Source organism: Protopterus annectens, chromosome 7.part1 (assembly GCF_019279795.1).
Source record: "Protopterus annectens isolate FY-2018-M chromosome 7.part1, PAN1.0, whole genome shotgun sequence".
Classification (NCBI taxonomy): Eukaryota; Metazoa; Chordata; order Ceratodontiformes; family Protopteridae; genus Protopterus; species Protopterus annectens.
Window position 1 is genome coordinate 75,257,740 of NC_056740.1, and position 16,663 is coordinate 75,274,402.

A 16,663-nucleotide genomic window follows, 5' to 3' on the forward strand; every position below is an offset into this window, starting at 1 on the left:
CCACAAAAAAGGAGCTAGGATTAGTCGGTTGCGACATTTGGGATAAGGAAATAGAAGACGAGGGGAAGAATAATAGTAACTTGGTTTTAGTTGGGTTGAGAATAAGTTTCAGGTCAGAGAACCATTTTTCAACTCTGGCGAAACATTGTTGGGTGGCTACTTGAAGCTTCTGGAGAGAAAGATCAGAGCAGATCAGGGTAGAGTCATGTGCATATTGGATGCAGGTGGCATTGGGGATGATGGTGTAGAGATCATTTATAAAAACAGAGAAAAGAAGGGGACCAAGTATGGAGCCTTGGGGACACCTATGTTGTTAGGAGTAGTTGAGATAAACTATTTTGCCATTGACTGCTTGTTGCCGGCCGGAAAGGTAATCCTTAAACCAGTTTAGGCCTAAGTTGTAGATGAAGGGTTTTGAGGTGCGGAGTAATAGCTGGTGGTTGACCATGTCAAAAGCTTTGATAGATCAAGAAAGAGTGCAGAGGATATAAGTTTTTGTTTGCTATTTACTGAGTCGACAAAGGAGAGGAGGGCAGTGGTAGTACTATGATGGGGGCGAAAGCCATGCTGGGTACTAGACAGTAGATTATTGCTGGTGAGGTAGTGAAGAAGTTGTTTGTGAATACACCTTTCGAGAATTTTAGCTATTGGAGATAGTATAGCGATAGGCCTATAATTAGATGTTTCGGTGGAAGGGCCTCCTTTATGTAATGGAATGATATATGAGGTTTTCCAAATGGGGGGGATGGTGGCTTCTGTTATGGATCTATTGATCAAGATTGATATGGGATAGGCAATGACATCAGAGGCTAGTTGGAGGTATTCAGCTGGGAGATGATCGGCCACAAGAGTGGACGGTTTTAGTTTTTTTATTAGGGTGCGAATGTAGGAGGTGGATACAGTTTGAAGGGTAAAGGAGCAAGGGGATGAGTCATGGGGAATAGTTAAAGATGAAGAGGAAGTGGGTAGCTGGTTGGCTAGGGTTTGGATGGTCTCTGTAAAAAAGATGTAAAAAAGTATTTCCTGACTGTTGTGGCGATGTGGTTATCGAAGGAGATACCACTGTCCACCTGTGTCCCCAAGTCTCTATCACACTTTCAGTTTTTAGTGTACTGCTACCTATGTGGGTAATTCACGGGTACATGTTTTTTCCCAAAGGGGATAACTATACATTTCTTGGTATTGAGCTTGAGCCCATGGCTCTGGCACCAAGCATCTGTTTCTGTAAGGTCCTTTTGTAGAGTATCCACATCATTTGGGGATTCAGTAATGGCTCCCAGTTTGCAGTCATCTGCGAACTTTGTTAGCCAGAGTCCCTTAGTGTTGGCCTGTACTTCAGAGAAGTAGATGCCAAACAAGAGCGGTTCCAGGACTGAACCCTGAGGTACTCCACTTGTCTGGAGCTGGATTTGGAGTCTGCTACTTTTACAGTGTGGGTTCTGTCAGTAAGCCAATTGGCAACCCATCGAGTAACATAGGGATGTTCTTCGTGTTTCACTGTTGCAGTCATTACAATTGGGTTATCCTGCTGGTAGGCTACCCTCAGTCGGCCTGAATTCCAAAGTCTAGGTCCAGTGTCGGTTGCTGTCGCCTCTTCCCTGACGGTGCGCCAGGGGTATAAAAGATGCAGCCGACGCCATTTTCCCCAGTCTTTCTTGCCGCCCGGTTCCCAAAGCAAAAGCAGTTTGCAAGTGCCAGTCGGCCGACTCCTGAAATTTTCGTGTTCGAATTTCAGATCCGAAGTCTTCACTAAAAGCTAAGTACCCCATTGGGGAAACTTTTTTCTTGCTCCAGACCGATGTCAGAAAAAGTTAATAATTGTATTTCTTGTGGGAAGCAAATACCTCGTAAGGACTTTCATTCTTACTGTATTCCTTGCCTAGGCCCTGACCACGACGTTGCTAGTTGTCGGTTTTGTGCTAGATTTAACCAGTGCACTATTAAGCATCAGTACGATTTTGCTTTTCACTATTTTGGCAGAAGATTTAACTATACAGTGTTGTTGGATAGCCATCTGACTACTGGAATTTACAAGAAACGCAAAGAAAAGGACAGGCATCCGAGGTCCAAAACCGAGGCTTCTTCTAAGCCAGTCGCTGGTTCGCCGTTTCTCAGTGAGGTGCCTTCGCAGCCCATGACGACCGCTACTTTAGACTCACAGGCCGCTACTGACACCCATGTGGAGTCGACCAGGCCGCTGGAAGCTCAAGGTATTGGACCTTCGGAAACTATTCCCTCAGATGGGTCCGGGGCCACTGAGCAGGCATCGGCTTCTAAGGGTGTTTTCAGACCTACTCAATTATATGTTAAAACTACTTCAGCTTCAATGGCAAAGACGAAAACACCTTTAAAGACAAAGAAACCAGTACAACAGCCCCATGGACAGGCCTCTATGCCTAAAAAAACAGATGCTCAAATGGCCGAAGACCTAATTACTTTGATCAGGGGTTCCCATCCCCCTCCTTATAAGAGGCCTACGCAAGAGACAGAATATGAATCTTCAAATCAGGTTTCTATTTCTTCTGATTCCTCTTCTGATCAGGAATACTCTCTTCCTCCATATGAGGATTCTGATGCTGAAGAATCTATCCCTTCAGCCTCTCCTCCTGAGGATTATTCTTTTGGGGAAAATTTACATACCATGAGGGAGCATTTCCACTGGGAGAGCCAAGATTATTCAGAATCTAAGAAAAGGCTCAACGACTTCCTTTTACTACCACAACATAGGCCCCTAGCTATCCCACCTGTGTTAGACATTGTAGATGATGTATTTTCAGAGTCCAGTCTGACCCTTGACTCCTTACCTCCAGCTAGGTACTACAGGGTTCCTGACTCTTCTAAATTCCTATTCAAAAACCCTGCTGTTGACCCAGAAACTATCTCCGAGTCCCAAAGGGGTCAAGGCTTCCACAGCAAAAAAACCCTACTCCCTCTGACAGGGATTCTAGGGCACAGGACAGATGGGGAAAAAAGATTTACACTTCTGCTAACTTGGCTACAACGGCTTTAAATTGTCAGTTTCATATGCTCAAATATTAACAATATATTATGTCGCTGCTTAAATAGAAAATATTGATAAATTCTGAATGTGCAGAAAACAAAGAAATGCAGGATTTGTTGCATGCAGCTGAACAAGTTGGAAAGCATACTTTGCAATGTGGTTTTGATTCTCTGGAGGCCTCTTGCAGGGCCGCAGTTACGGGTTCTGTCATTAGGAGGCATGCTTGGTTAAAGGAACAAAATCTACCTGATCATGTTAAAGCAAAATTATTAGATGCTTCATTACAGCATGATGTTTTGTTTGGTGTTAAAGCAGAAGAGGTGTTAAAGAAAATGGAGGACAAAGCTAAATCTATGCAAACAGTCAAGGATTTCTTACAGGTACAGCCACCAAGATTTAGCAGACACTGGCCTACAAAGAATTGGTCCATTCCAGTGTCAGACAGGCCACAAAGGGGCAGATACAGATGCCCTAGAGGCAGATCACAGCCCCAAGGTTCGTACAGGTCTAAACAATGGGGTGCTTCTACCTTCAAAACTGGAGAAGACAAATTACAACCATACAGGAAACAGTCACAATGACTTCCCCCTGCTTGCGCCAAGCACTTATTTTCTGGCAGCACCTTTAGGGGGAAAACTAGCACTTTTTACTCAAAATTGGCACATAGTAACCCAGGACAAATGGGTTTTAGACATAGTGTCACAAGGCTACAAGTTTCACTTCCATACCCTGCCAAGGGCAAACGGTTGGCCAGACCTGCCAAAACATCAGTGGGCAGAGGCACAAAAACAAGTCTCATCCCTCATGGACATGAGGGTCATTCAGCAAGTACCAGAGCAAGAGCAGGGACAAGGATTCTATTCAAGGCTGTTCTTGGTACCCAGAAAGGACAAAGCCTGGAGACCAATACTGGACCTGTCTATTCTAAACACATATCTGGATATTCCAAAATTCAAAATGTTGACTCTACAGCAGCTTCTGCCCATGTTGGGCAAGAAGGCTTAAAAGAGGCATACCTGCATGTCCCAAACAGACAAACATGCAGAAGATACCTCAGATTCAAAGCTGGCTCAATGCACTACCAATTTTCTGCACTGCTCTTTGGCTTATCTACTGCGCCCAGGGTCTTCACAAAGTGCCTGGCACCAGTAATTGCATACTGCAGACAAAGAGGAATGCAAATATATCCTTACTTGGACAACTGCCTCATTCAAGCAGAGAACAAGGACATTCTACTACAGCATCTGGCGTTTGTAAAGAGATTACTACCAAGCCTAGGGTACACAGTCAACGAACAAATATCAAAACTAGTATCCTCTCGAGAGATAATATTCCTGGGTGCAAGCTTAAATGCAACTGCCCAGATGGCTTCTCACACCAGACAGACAAAGGCAACTGACTACTTATTTCAAACTGTTGGCAACAAAGGCCCAGTTATCTGCAAGAAAAATTCTGCAGGCTTTGGGCTTCATGGCATCCTGCATTCTACTAATTCCATATGCAAGACTGCATATGAGGAAACTTCAATGGTACCTAAAAAGTGTTTGAACTCAACATTGCCACAGCCTGGAAACAACAGTTACTCTCGTACCCTGACGGCAACAGGAGTTTCGATGGCGAAGGCCTGTCACCAGAACAAGGGACAGCCATTCTACCCCCAGCCACACAGCCATTAACAACGGATGCTTCGGATTATGCCTGGGGAGCCCACATGGCAGGAAGATGTATTCAAGGCACATGGTCCGCAAACCAAATGCATCTACATATCAAAGAGATGTTAGCTGTTCAAAATGCCCTGACAGCCTTCAATGACCTACTACATCCGGGACAACTACTGATAAAGACAGACAATACCACGGTCATGTGGTATATAAACAAGCTGGGAGGCACTCATTCTTACCCCCTTTGCAGACTAGCCATGACTTTGTGGGACACAGCATTGACTTATCAAGTACATCTGCAGGCACAATTCCTGCCAGGAAAGATAAATACTCTGGCAGACGAACTAAGCAGAAACCCATGGATGCCGTGGAAATTGGATCCACAAGTCTTCAGCATGGTAACAAGGAAATGGGGATGCCCAGACATAGATCAATTTGCCTCACAACTGCCAACTAAAGAGATTCTGCACAAGGACTTGTCACAGACAAGCATGGAAAGTGGATGCCCAAAACTTAACAGTATATGCCTTTCCTCCAAGATACTCCTAAAGGTCAGAGTGATACTGATTGCCCCAGACTGGCCACGCCAGTACTGGTATCCAGTCCTAAGGAACTTGTCTCAATGCCCAGCCTTGGATCTTACCTCAGGTGCCTCATCTACTGTCCCAGCAGAACAATCAGATCCTGCACAGCCAACTCAAGACCTTAAATCTGGCAGTATGGCAGATAATGTAGTCATACAAAATGCACCTCTCACTAAAGCGGTGATGGATGTCATTTTGGAAGCCAGGAGGCCTAGTACTAGAAAATCCTATGCTGGAAAATGGAAGAGATTCTGTGCTTGGAACCAGGCACAAGGAATTGACACAGCTGTTCCAAATATTCCTCAGATTTTGCAATACTTGACTGAGATGCTGGACAAAGGCCTATCCTTTTCATCTATAAAAATTCATGCCTCTGCCATTTCGGCTCATTACAATACAGAGCCACCAATCTTTTCTCATCCTTTATTAAGGCAGTACCTTAGAGGGGCTAAAAATTTAAGGCCTCCAAGGAGATCACCAATACCTGCATGGGACCTCAATTATGTCTTGGAAAAACTCACCCTGCCTCCTTTTGAGCCAGCTGCTACAGCTGATATAAAGTTTTTATCTTGGAAAACAGCTCTGCTCCTTGCAATAACTTCTGCAAGACGAGTCTCAGAGCTACAGGCGCTCATGGCTGTGGAACCGTTTATCATTTTTTATCCAGACAGGGTTTCTCTGAGGACAAACCCGACATTTATGCCTAAGGTAGTGTCCATTGTGGCCCTTAACCAAGCTATTCATCTGCCTACCTTTTATCCAAACCCACAGAATAGGGTGGAGAGAATTCTGCATTCTTTGGACATACACAGACAGCTACACTTCTATTTGAACAGAACCAAAGCTTTCAGAAAGACAGAGCAACTACTAGTGGCATATGCTGCAGGATCACAGGGAAAGGCGATCTCAAAGCAGACTATCTCAAAGTGGATAGGCCACTGCATTTGTTTCTGCTATTCACAACATGGCAAGCCAGTACCTAAGGGCATTAGGCCACATTCAACCAGAGCAGCAGCCACTTCAGCAGCCTTCCTCAGGGGAGAGCCAACCAAAGACATTTTAGAGGCTGCTACTTGGAGTTCAGTGCAAACCTTCACAAAGCGCCATCATTTACCACTCTACTCTAAATCCAGGGCAGGCTTTGCCACTGCATTTCTGCAGGGCCTTATAGCCGCTCCTAATGCTATTTAGCTCCAGCCTCCCAACCTTAGCTTTGGGATTCAACCCAAGTGTAATGACTGCAACAGTGAAACACGAAGAACATAGTACAGTTGTGTACACTTACCGTAAATGTATATGTTAGAGTGTATTCACTGTTGCAGTAGAGTTTACCCACCCGCCATCCCCCATTTCTTTGCTGGAACTTATCTGTACTTCTCAATTCTATACGGCGCTAGCCGTTTTAAAGCATTTACTGTTTGTTACTGTATCTTTTTCTTCTGTCTCTGAAAAAAAGAAAAAAAAAACAAAAAAATCCTTGTTTTCCCGCCTTACTGAGCTAGAATAGTCCAGTCTTCAGATTTTGCTGATCTCTGGGCTTTGTCATAGTTCCTGTGCTATCCATATCCTTATTTGGAAAAGAGGAAGCTTCTTTGTTCACCAGTGGGAGTGGGGAGCACTGAGCAACCTATTTGTCCCTAGAGGAGTGGGTCCAGCCCAGCAACTTGTAATTTATTGGCCATTTTGGGTCAATTCCTAGCTCTTTTCAACCCCCTGCTATAAAGCCCGCTTTTGCACGCTTTTGTGCTTTTATACGACTCAGCACAGCTCCTCGTGGTGTCCTGCAGAGTTCTACAAGCAGCAGAGAGTGAAAGAGTGACTTTCCTTGATTTTATAAGTATTTTTTTCTGGCTTTCTTTTTGACTACTGTATCTCGACTGCATTTCGCCTAAAAACCCTTGAAATCAGCTCTGCATATTGTTTATACTGTATTTGTGTTGCTTCTAAACTGTTTGCACTTTAAAAGTTAGTTTTTGTTGCATTTAACTGTTAGGCTAATGCACTCAAGTGCGCTAGCCGTTTTAAAGCATTTACTGTTTGTTACTGTATCTTTTTCTTCTGTCTCTGAAAAAAAGAAAAAAAAAAAAAAAAACATCCTTAATTTCTCGCCTTACTGAATTAGAATAGTCCACTCTTCAGATTTTGCTGATCTCTGGGCTTTGTCATAGTTCCTGTGCTATCCATATCCTTATTTGGAAAAGAGGAAGGTTCTTTGTTCACCAGTGGGAGTGGGGAGCACTGAGCATCATATTTGTCCCTAGAGGAGTGGACACAGCCCAGCAACCTGTAGTTTATTGGCTATTTTGGGTCAATTCCTAGCTCTTTTCAACCCCCTGCTGTAAAGCCCACTTTTGCGCGAAGTTGCTCATAGAGCAGCATCGGGCAGCAGCGGTTAATGAAGTTTAAACTATTTCTGGCTCCGCAAAGTCTGCTGTTCAATTTTTCCCTTAGAACTGCTCTACTTGCAATCTAAACAGTCTATTCTCTATCTGAAAAGCCCAGCACTTGCTCCTAAAGCATTTTTATACAGGTAAAGCACTCTTAAACAAAAAGAAAGTACTTCATTCACCTAAATCCCCTTGAGTACCCATTTCCCTATAGATCCTTTCTGACTCAGTTACACAGCAATCCTTTACACTATTCTAGCATGTCGAAGGGTCAGTTGCTGGCGTCCTCTCCTGTTCAGCTGGTGAATCTGGGAATCTTGAGGCAATGTTACAGTTGCCTCATGTACACAGACAACCCTCTCCTCCTCCCAACAAATACAAATATATGTGAGAGATGCAACTATATATCCAAACTGGAGGCTGAGCTCTCTCAAATCAGTACTGGCAAAACCAGTCAGGAGGAGAAGGTAACCACGCACACCACAAACCCAGTGTCACATAGACCTATCACAACTGCAAACCAAACACATAAACACACAAAAACATACTCGGAGGCTCTGATTAAAAATCTACCAAAACAGAGGCCTCCAAAGCAGACACCCAAGCGACCACTACCTCAAGACATAGCACATGCAACACATAGTTCACAAAGTCAGTGTGCCAAACAGTCACAGCCCTTGAGGCCAAACAACATGCCAGATACACTTGTAATAGGTGACTCCATAGTCAGACACACTGACGTCCCGCTCACCAGACTGAACAAGGAAAAGGTTACAGTAAGCTGCCTCTCAGGCGCTAGAATCCGCCACATAACACAAGCACACTGGTCACTCCAAAGCAAGTACAAATATGGCTCAGTCTTTGTCCATGCCGGTGTGAATGACCTGAGACGTACCTCCCTGGACTACATGAAAAGAGACATAGAGGAACTCTCTGATTATGTAGCCCAGGCCGGTATGACCCTGACCCTGAGCAGCATCTTACCCTCACCAAGAATGATGCTACAGTACAAAGACAAAATGATCAGCTTTAACAATTGGCTTAATTACTGGTGTCATTCTAAGGGGATCCAATGTCTGTCTGCTTGGGATGACATGCTTGACAAGCCACGCTGCTTTGCAAGGGATGGCTTGCACCTATCACCCCTGGGCTTCCGGATATTGGCCAAGGCTCTTGCCACCCCCATAGTGCCTTTTTTAGGCAAGGCTGAAAAGACAAACCCACCTCCCTAGAAAACACAAGTGAAAAATAACTAAGGGTAATGCTGCTCAATGCCAGAAGTCTAAACCTCAAGATGCACGCTCTCTAAGCCCTCCTCAGTATGGAGAACATCGATGTCTGTGCAGTGACTGAAACCTGGTTCAAGGCTCCTGAGAGCACCCCAGAACTACCAGGTTTTACCTCATATCATGCTTTCCGACCCCAAAACTTGGACCGAACCACAAAAGGAGGGGGAGTATCCATATTCATCAAAGATACCCACACCTCCAGGTTAGTGGCAATGCACGAAGCATCGGAGACCATCCAGGTGCAACTAACTATAGACAAAACTGCCCTACAGTTTGTAGCATGCTACAGACCACTCTCTCAAACTCAGGAACCCCACTCAGCCTTCCTGAAGACACTGGAGAGTATGAATGTATCTCCAAATACCATCATATTGGGAGACTTCAACTACCCAAACATAGACTGGGAACATTACTCAAGCCCCAACACCCTAGCCCAAAGGTTCCTAGAATTCATAAACTCAAATGAGATGGAACAACTAGTCACCACTCCCACAAGAGGAGATAATATACTAGACCTGATCATCACAAACATGGGGACAAAATGCTCCACACCGGAAGTATACCCCTCATTGGTGAGATCAGACCATAAATTAATCTCACTGGAAATCCACATCCCGCCCCCACCCCCTGCACAAAAGACCACAGTGAAGAACTTCTCAAAAGCCAACTTTACACTTCTTAAGACTGAAGTGGTATAACTTCAAGGCCCCTGGGCCAATGGAAACCACAACCCACACCGCTGAATCCTTTATAAATGCCTTCTACAGGCACCTTCAAGAATGCATGGATCATGCAATCCCTAATAAAACCAAGACCCATTCCCCCAAAGGCAGGGACCCTGTCTGGTGGACCCCAGCCATTAACAAACTTTACAACAGGAGGAGGAAGCTACTACATGACAGAGCAAAATCCCTAAAAGGGAAGGCATCTCTGATCAGTACTAGCAAAAAACTACGATCACTCATAAAATCATCCAAGGCCAACTTTGAGAGAAAAATCGCAAAAGACACAAGACAATCACAAGGTCTTCTTTAGCTATGTTAGAAACCTGGGTGGAAACTCCCAGATATGCTCAGAGTTAGTCCAAAATGACACAAAATACACTGAACCCACAGACATTGCCAACATTCTGGCAGACAGGTTCAGTGCAAATTTCTCCTCCCCCTCCCCCCAAAAGGAGAAATATCTATCCCAGCAGAGTGTAGCCTCCCTAACATCTGAGATGCTCAGGTGAGAGCCGCCCTCGCCAAAGCTAAAAACACAGCATCAGTGGGACCGGACGGTGTCCCGGGCTGCGTGTTACATGAACTCCAAGAGGAACTAAACCTGCACATAAGGCTACTGTTTAATCTTAGCCTTACTACAGGATACGTACCCAAAGAGTGGCGTACAGCAACAGTGGTCCCACTCCACAAAGGCGGTGCTTCTACGGACCCTGGAAATTACCGCCCCATAAGCTTGACGAGCCTTGTCTGCAAAGCTATGGAAAGGATCATTATGGAACTCATAAACAAAGACATTGGGGACCTACAGACATTGGATCCTACCCAATTTGGCTTTGTCAAGGGCAGATCCTGCCTTTTGAACTTGGTCGACTTTTTTGAAACAGTCACTAAGGCCATTGATGAGGGTAAGGCAGTTCACACAGCCTACCATGACCTTGCAAAAGCCTTCAACACAATACCCCACTCGGGTATCATAGACAAACTCACCAGCTTAAATGTAAACCCATATGTCACAAGATGGGTTACAAACTGGCTCAAGGACAGAACCCACAAGGTCAGAATTGCTGGAGCCATGTCAGACTCTAAGCCAGTCACAAGCGGTGTCCCACAGGGCTCAGTCCTAGGACTCCTCTTGTTCGGCATTTATTTTTCCGAGGTGCAAGCAAACATAGGAGGATTGTGGCTGACAAAGTTTGCAGATGACTGCAAACTGGGCACCATAATTGATACTCCAGCGGACACAAGCATCCTTCAGAGAGGCCTCATAGAAATGGATAATTGGTGCCAGAGCCATGGCCTTAAACTGAACGCCAAAAATGTATAGTCATACCCTTTGGGAAAAACAAAGGTACCCACAAATTACCACATAGGTGGTAATCCATTACGTACGGAAGAGGTCATCAGGGACCTAGGGACCCAAGTTGACAGTAACCTCTCATTTGACACTCACATTGCCAAGGTGGTTAGGAAGACCTTCTATATTGCCCACCTTATCATGAAGGGATTCACATCTAGATCGAGAGGTCATTGTGCCCCTGTACTCTTCTCTTATCAGGCCCATGATTGAGTACAATGCCCCATTTGGGATGTATCTTACCCGACACCTGCAGCAGTTGGAAAGACCCCAAAAGTTCCTTACCAAGAGGATAAAGGGTCTCAAACATATGTCATATGCTGCCTGGCTGAAGAAACTCCAGCTCTATTCAGTCGCATACCGCCTACTCAGAGGTGATCTATGCCTGATACAAGGCCATGTCCAACTGAATTAATGGACATGCTCCACCTCAGAAAATCCAAATCCATCAGAGCCACGAGAGCAAGAGATTTGAACCTCAACACAGAAATAAATAGGACGTGCTGGAGGGACAGATTCATAACCCAGAGGCTCCCTACACTCTGGAACAGAATCCCAGTCCATGTTAGGCAGAGCCCCTCACTAACTCTCCTCAAGAGAAATCTTGACGAGTGGATGGGAGATCGTAGGTTTACCCCGGGGGTCATCTCTGTGTCACTACTAGACAGAGGCACAGTAAACTAAACCCTAAATGGGCATAGTATTCTCATCCCAAGGGGTGGCGAAAGCCACACACACACTGGCTAGGCTTATAAATGCCCTTGGGCAGATAGCCTAGTACGAACCTATGAACAACCTATGTGGTGTATTTGCTTGTAGATGAAGGCAAAATATATACTTTGGTGCTTGCATGTTTTATTGACATATTTTTAGCCTACCCTTTTGGGGGCACCTGACATCTGGGGCAAGAAAAACTGAGGAAAATGACGTCTGCTGCATCTTTTATACCCCTGGCGCACTGACATCAGGGAAGAGGCGACAGCAACAGACGCCGAACCTAGACTTTGGAATTCAGGCCGACTGAGCGTAGCCTGCCAGCAGGATAATCCAATTGTAATGACTGCAACAGTGAATACACTCGAACATCTACATTTATGGTAAGTGTACACAACTGTACTATTTATACCTAGTTTGGTGAGTTTATCTGTAATTCCAGAGTGGAGGAATGGTGTCAAAGCCTTGGCGACATCTAGATAGGCTGTGTGAACCACCTTTCCCTCGTCTACGGCTTTGATGACTGCTTCAAAGAAGTCAGTCAGGTTTAGGAGACATGATCTGCCTTTTACAAACCCGAACTGGGTGGGGTCCAGAGTTTGGAGACTACCAATATCTTTGTTTATAAGTTCCATGATGATACGTTCCATGACCTTGCAGACCAGTCTCGTTAGGCTAATGGGGTGGTAGTTCCCAGGGTCCATGGTGGCTCCCCCTTTGTGGAGTGGGATAACGGTCGCTGTGCACCATTCAGTGGTCACAAAGCCTGAGGTGAGGCTATGTTTGAACATGGTACTTAAGTGGGGTGACAGTTCATTCTGTAGTTCATGTAGAACGCAGCCTGGGATGTTGTCAGGTCCCATGGATGCTGTGTTCTTGGCTTTGGAGAGTGTGGTTTTTACCTGTGCAGCCATGATTACAGGAACTTTGCATTCTTCTGGTATAGAGATGGGCCCTTTAGGTGGTGAGGAGGGTAAAGTTAGCACTGAACCTATCTGCCAGGATGTTGGCGGTATCAGTTGGTTCTGTATGTTTAGTGCCATTGTGCTAAGGCCATTTCCTTTTGTTATACTTTTCATGACAAATGTCTTTCCTCATCCTTAAAGACACACTCTTATAGGGTAATTGAATCCTCTCGTCCCTTTTTCAAGGGTTGGGGTACAAGTTCTATGCTTGAGGCTGCTACTTGATCCTTGGTTCATGCTTTCAGTAAACTTTATAAATTTGGTGATGTCCTTCAAGGATGCATCTGCAGTCCTTACAAATGGGTTGTCCTGTCGTCAGGCAGCCCTTGATCCGGATTCCAAAGTCTGGGTCTGGCTTCGGCTGGTGTCGCACTTCACCCGACGTCATAGCTGCAGTTATTCGGGTATAAAGGCATCAGCCGACGCCATTTAATCTTACCATAACAGTATATGTCCTTCTCTTCTCTGTTGCATTACTTGATCCCTCCTTCCTTCCCCATCTATCCTGACTCTTGCCCTGTGTTCTGGTTGCTCTCCTGGCTGAGGGGTCCTTTTTCCTTTTGATTTTTCCTTCTGGATGCGCATGTCCCTCTTTTGTCTCTGAGGGTGTTCTGTTGCTCTGTGGCTTTTTCATTATTGAGTGTCTGTGTCTGTACAATGCCTTTATGCCCTACATTGTGTGTGGGTAGCATATATGTGATGTACATCACCTATAAGAGCTGGAGGCTTCAATATACTGGCTCGATGTAGGGCTATCTTTGGCAGGAGATCCCTTAAGAATTTTGAGAATCCCTGAAGAATATTGCAACAATGAAGAGAAGGACATCTACAGTTATGGTAAGATTTTACACAACTGTACTTCTTTACTTTGATCTTATCAGACCTGTAATACATTATACTTTCTCCAGCTAGAATGACCATGCTTCTTAACAAAGGAAATCTTACATATGTGCCCCTTCAGCTGTAAAGCTCTGTCATTGTACTGTCCGTTACAGGTTCTTGCATGGCAGAATCATTACTCAGTTAATTACAAAAGGCATATCTTCTGTATCTGATGAAGGCATGATGTTCATATTGATCACTGCAACAGTAGGCTAAGCTATATTGGTGGTTATCCTGCAAGGATATAACAGCCGGCCAGCTTCCAAAGCTTCAGGATACCTTCCATACACCCAAACAGTTAGCTAGCTTGAGCAGAGCTCACTAAAAAGAAAGGTTTGGGAATCAAGCCCTTCAGAACTTTCCTGCTGCTGAAGAGTGTGCTCTGCTGAGACTTTCAAGGATCGATGGTCTGCTTGTATCATTTCTTTGCTGGGCAGATGAAATCCTTTTGGGGAAAAAAACTTCCTATTGAAAAACTGTTTGATAAAACTTTCCTGTTCAGGAAAGTTATTTTAAAGCTGGGAGTTTGTGTTTTACCAGACTGTCACAAGACTGTATTGCAACATGGGCGACATCTTTTTTCCTGTCAGTTTGAAATTTGTTTGAAGTATTTCGAAATATTTTTTCCACGGAGAAATTGTGTTCATTTTGCGTTTGGAGCTGGCAAAGTGTTTTAACACATTAATGCCTATGTGATGTGGAATGTCACACCTCTAACAGCCCACACGCACCTTGCATTCAAGAATATTTTTCTGAAAAATAAACTTGAAAAAACATAAAGAAATGTAAATATTTTGTGATGAATGAAAGCTACTAAATCTGTACGAATAGCAAAGTTATCAGTAAGAAGTATTCTTTACAGTGATGGTAATCAGTGCATTCATAGTCTTTTATAATATATCACAGTATTTATGGAATGCACACAAACCCAAATTATATTTTTTGTAAACTTCCACAGACACATTTTCATGTGTTGAAAATTGTACAGCCTAGACTTGTATTAGAACATTTTTGTTAACCAGACATGAGGTTTCACATGGCAACAAGAAATTCCTCTATAAGTTCATGTTTATTGAGATACTAGTTGTAGAATTAGCAAAACAAATAATACTGGATATCTCACAGGATGTGTAACTTAACAGTGAAAATATCTAAGACAGATGTAATGTGATCCTATCTCGCCTACATTCTGTACTGATGGATTCGGAGCCGATCCTCGGCTCCGACTCGGCACGCTATACTATAGAACGAAGTCTCTTATTGGCTGAGCTATCCCACATCCCAGGATGCACCACCACTGCTTCCCCAGATCTCGTTTGCCGCTTCTACAGCAAAGACGTGGTCTCGGGCTTGGCTGAGCTAAGTGCTTATTACTTGAAAATTTCTGTCAGAAATTTTTTCTAATCTACCCAAAAGCTGTTTTAACAGCTATTCGTTGTTGTGTGACTGTGAGATTTGAGTCTTTTTGTGGTAAAATTGTCTTAGTTTGAGGGAAAGGATCCCGTTTAAGTTAGAGGGGCCTTGCCCTCGCGCATTGTTAAAGCGTCTTGGTGTGAGTCTTTTCTGTGGTAGAGTTGTCTAGATTTGGGTCAAGTGATCCCGTTTAAGTTAGAGGGGCCTTGTCCTCAGTTTACGTATTTCTTTAAGCTATTTTTTATTAGTGTATTTAAAAGAATATTTCTGTGGTAGTGATTTGTGTGTCAACATGTCGAAAGAGCACAGACCATCAGGATTCAAAAAATGCTCTAAATGCAGTTACAAAATGTCCATTACGGACGACCACTCTTTGTGCGTTTATTGTTTAGGCCCTAAGCATCTTCAAGAGTCATGCAGCGTTTGTCACGCTTTTTCCTCCCATGTCCTCCAAGAGAGGAAAAATAAATTGATTTTAAAAGGGCTTATCACCCCTTCCTTTGAGGAGGCTTTATCTTCTTCCTCTTCACCTTCAAAGAAGAAGAAGAAATCGTCGGCTCCGACCAGCCCGTCGGAACCGGCTACAAAGAAATCTCGGCAGGCTTCTCCGTCGGCTCCACGGACTTCGGAGCCTAGGGCGGAACGGTCTGCCTCGATGCCTCCAGCCTCGACTCCTCTGACTTCAGAGTCGACGGCTAGGGCTTCGAGAGGCAGGTCACCTTCATCGGCTCCACTGTCTTTGTAGCCGATGAGAGTTGCCCGCTCAGACTCTTCCCCTTCGGCACCGAAGTCCACTTCGGCTCCGAGGGAAATTGCAATGGTTGTGGAGTCTCCCTCGGCACCGATATTTATCGAGACTATTCGGAGCCAGTCCCTCAGTCCTTCGGAACCGGCGGAGAAGTCGACTCGAACTCGTTCGATCTCTTCTCGGTCTTCGAGAATGTCAGATTCGGACATAGACAGGGTGCTTCAAAGGCTGTTTCAGTCTCCGGTCTTTCAAAAGTTGGTTTCGGCTCCAGCCCAGTTGGCTCGAGCCGTTGCCCACCCTGTTGTCTTGGTTCCTCCTCCAACAGCCTCGGCACCGTTGGAGTCGGTGCTGGTGGAGCCGGTGGAGGTTTTCAGGTCGGTTCCGACCCTTACTCCAACCCCGCCCTTAGGGTCGGAGTTCGGTACACGGACCTCCTCTGTTGGCCCCGGGGGTGACGCTTCGGGACCGATGCTTTCGGTTCCGAGCCTCCCTCTCGGTGCGTCGGCTGCGGGAGTGCCGTCTACTGTTGTGGCCTCGGGGGTTGGACCTTCCCAGGACTCTGGGGGTCCCGCCTTCAGGGCCATGAGGAGTGCTTTGGCCAAATCTTCTTTGGCCATCTCCACCATCTCACCGTCACCTTCCCTTGGCACGGAGACTGGTTCCTTTTGTAGTCCCCCTGTCTCAAGACGGTGGAGCCCTGGGGCCACCCCCATCGGGGGTTCCCTCCTTCCTGAAGGTACCTCCGAAGCGTCTTCGGAGGAACCTCCGAGGACGAGACAGTGCAAGAAGAAGCACGTCGACTCCCCTGATGAGTCTCTCACCTCGGACACTGACCTTGATGATGCGGAGAGGTCCCCCAAGTCGTCCTCGGATGATGTCTCCTTTGCGGGAATTTTAGAGATCCTGAAGCAACGAGGCGACTGGCAGTCCAAACCCCCTT